This window comes from Myotis brandtii, unplaced genomic scaffold (assembly GCF_000412655.1).
Source record: "Myotis brandtii unplaced genomic scaffold, ASM41265v1 scaffold657, whole genome shotgun sequence".
NCBI lineage: Eukaryota > Metazoa > Chordata > Mammalia > Chiroptera > Vespertilionidae > Myotis > Myotis brandtii.
Genome location: NW_005370552.1, coordinates 11,461 through 14,678, shown reverse-complemented (window position 1 = coordinate 14,678; position 3,218 = coordinate 11,461). Strand labels below are relative to the sequence as shown.

At 56.0% G+C, this 3,218-nt stretch overlaps 1 long non-coding RNA gene across 1 annotated transcript; it reads right to left on the bottom strand.

Moving 5' to 3' along the window:
* Positions 1-9: 9 nt before the first annotated feature.
* LOC106723836 lies at positions 10-2,549 on the bottom strand. The gene is made up of 4 exons (XR_001359561.1): positions 2,340-2,549; positions 2,084-2,216; positions 1,661-1,736; positions 10-1,400 (listed from the first exon to the last, which is right to left on the bottom strand). It is a non-coding gene; the product is annotated as an uncharacterized LOC106723836 (long non-coding RNA).
* Positions 2,550-3,218: the final 669 nt, after the last annotated feature.

Here is a 3,218-nt window from a genome sequence, read left to right as displayed (position 1 = left end):
CACCGGCCACCACCCTGCCCCAGGCAGGTTCGATGAATGCGGCTGAAAGCGTCCCGATGCTGCACGTTAGGGAGAGTGCAAGTCTGTACTGAAAAGCACTGGCGCTGGCAGTGTTGTATGGTGTTGGCCAGCACAGGGACTAGCTGTTGGTCTTCACGCCCCACACTCCTGCAAATCATCCCGGTTCTCTTCCCCAGCTGCCCCACTTCTGCTTTCCCGAAAATGCGCTGGTGCCCACTCAGTGCCCCCTCCTGATGTCGTGCCCTCAGTCTTACAGATGCCAGTTTCCCCCCTGTGTACTTTTCCGGGTTTGCTTTGAGTCTGCACACTTCTGAAATAAATGAAGTCAGTGTTTTGAAGCTGACTGAGTCTAGTTTTTTGTGCCCTGACCCTTTTCCCCCTTCATGTGCCCTCAACCTGTGAAGTTGAGGCTAACTGGTAGGGTATGCAGTGAGTATGGTCCATATGGTGCAGCAGCCCATGGAAAAAGCGTGATGAAGACAATGGCTTTGTGAGCGCATGAGTCTCTCCTCCCCTAATGTCCCCCCTTTTGTGCGTGTCGCATTAGTCTGTGTATGCTGGTGGGTCTTGTCGTGTCACCCTGTGTGGACAAGCATGCCCCCCCCCCCCCACCGACTTGGTCCATCCTACCCTTGCAGTGTGCTGTGCTCACTGACCTGAGTGCTGTGTTGGTGTCCCCCTCCCCCAAGGGTGTTCTTCCAATGTTTTCCCTCAGCCCAATGCCGCCCTGTGATGTCCACCTCCACCATCTGCATTGCCATGTCCCCACTGCTTTTTGAGGGAGGAATGTGCTGGTGTATGCCTCACCCCAGAGCCTGGGCTTATGTCCCTCAGAGGTCCTTCCCCATCTCCCTGCCTGTACCTCATCCCCATGTACTGTGTCTTCTGGCCTGTTGTGTGTGCTGCTATTGTACCTTTTCCCCAGTGCCCACCCTCACACAGCATCTTGTCCCCAACGTCCAATGGAGTTACTCAGTCATAGTTGAAAGGGTTGCAGGCATAGGGACAAGGACAGGGACAGGCAAGCAAGTGAACATGGCTGAAGCTGGGGCAAGGGGTTCATGGGAGGTACATGGAGCGCAAGGGATTGGGGCAAGGCCAGGCTGTGAGTGGCAGGGCACAGTCTCAGGGTGCTTCGAGTCCAGGGAGGCTATTGCAGCGTCTCGGGAATGGAGGCTGCAGCTGAGCTCACTCCTTCCTGGTTTTGCTCTTTCAGGTTGCTGTGTCCCAGTCTCCTTCCACGTCCATAGCTGTTGGTGTTGGTGGGCAGTTCCACCTGAGGGTGTCCTAGCCGAGGGAACTCCCTCTCTGCATCACGTTCTCCAGGCATTGGGCTCCAGCAGCATCATCATGCTTCCTGGAACCTTTTCCCCTGTGTGCTGGAAAGGGAAGGGCCTTGGTCACTGGTTTTGCTCTGTGAATGTCTATGACCTGGCAGTGCCAGGGCAACCATTGTGTCCTGCACCCATCCTCCACACAGCCATACCTGTTCTCCCCACAGCAGTCACTGACAAGGCTCTCCATGCCCCCTTTTCCAGCCTCAGCTAGTTTCTGCCCAAAAGCTGCCTATCAGCCTTCCCGTCTCTGGTGCCTTGCAGCTCAGCCCTCCATCTCTTTGGAGCCAGCCCCAACCACTCACCTCTTTCTCTGTCCTCTTGCCCGCTCTGCCTCTCTTTCCAGGGACCGCTTTTCCATTCTCTCCATCCTCCAGAGTCCTGTTGGAGTGAGCATTGCAAGTGTGAGGCTACACCAACGCCACTCAGGTTCCCTTTCATCTCCCCTAAATTCTATGGCCTTTTTTGGGAAGCATTCATTCCTCTGCTGTGATCCCAGGGATGCTGGTTTCTCCTTCTCCAGAACACAGCCTACTCCACCTGCTTCCTCCTCCCTGTGCCTTCCCCCCCCAGCCCGCCATGGAAAGTCCCACCTCCCCCAATCTCACAGCATGTTCATCTGCCTGCTGTTCTCAATGGTGGCTCCTGCTCTCCTGCTGCAGTGCCACTGCCACGCACTCAGCTGTGATGGCTGCTCATGTGCTCCCCCAGTGCTCATGCACACTCACCTCCTTGCTCAGCAGCGCATGGATGTGAAATCAGCAATTGCACTTCATCCCCCTCCTCGGATTGCATTTCTAAGGAAGCCATCACATTGTCCCCCTCAGCCCCGTCTGTTTGTATCCTTAGGAGTCGGCCCACCTGTCAATCAAAGCGAGTCAGCGTTAGTTCTGCAGATTGCTTGCCCATAGTTTTGGTCGCCACCAAGGTGATCCTGGATGATGGCACAGTTCCTGGTGGGTGCAGCACATTTCTTTGTCTTACCGGCTATCCGGTGTCTGCGTTCCCATAGGTGTCCAATGTAGCTAGCATGGTTTCCTGCCTTTTGTGTCTGCAGATTTCTGCGAGCCCAACAGGAAGACAGGCAGGTCTGTACTTGTTTGTCACATCTGTGCTTGCTGCTGGTTCCAGGACGTGTTCCATTGCTGGGTCCCTCGAGCTGGCAGTGGCTGTTCCCCCAGAGGAGCTGCTGGCATTCTGGGGGAACGTGTGTCAGGGCTGTTAGCCATGTGTCCCATTGCATCGCCTGGGAGTGCTAGGGCAGCAGGTGCAGAGCCTGCACAGAAATGGGTGGGCGCAGTGGCATTCAGCAGGAGGGATCCGACACAGCAAGCACAGGGAGCAGTTGGGGGAGCATTTGGGGCTTCTTACTTGTTCGTCGGGCTTGCCTCCTCCACCTGTGGTGCTAGCTAAGGTTTCTCTGGTCCTCCACAGGGGTTCTTCAAGTCCCAATCCACACGGGCTCCCCATTTACGGGGTGTATGTTGTAAGGGCTGGGAGTTTTGGTCTCCAGCAGCCTTCTGGGTGCCATTTTGTGGATTGCTTTCCGTGCTGCTTTCTGAGGCCTTGAGGGGTTCCAGTCCCTCACATGCACTGTCTGTGGCATTTCCCCATGAGTTGCTCTCTTCATTCATGAGTTATGCGCCCCCTCCCCCATCATCTCCAAAACAGGTTCTAATGCCCCGAGGAACACTAGGGAGCAGTGCAGCCAGGAGGATGGGGCCATGGACCTTCCTGGACCAGGTCCTCCAGCTCTCATTGGTGTGGCCCAGGGTCTCTGCCCAGACTCCCACACATCGGTTTCCCCAATGAGCCGCAGCCACCCATCCTTCCCCTGCAGTTCTCCATCGCTCTTCCTGCTCT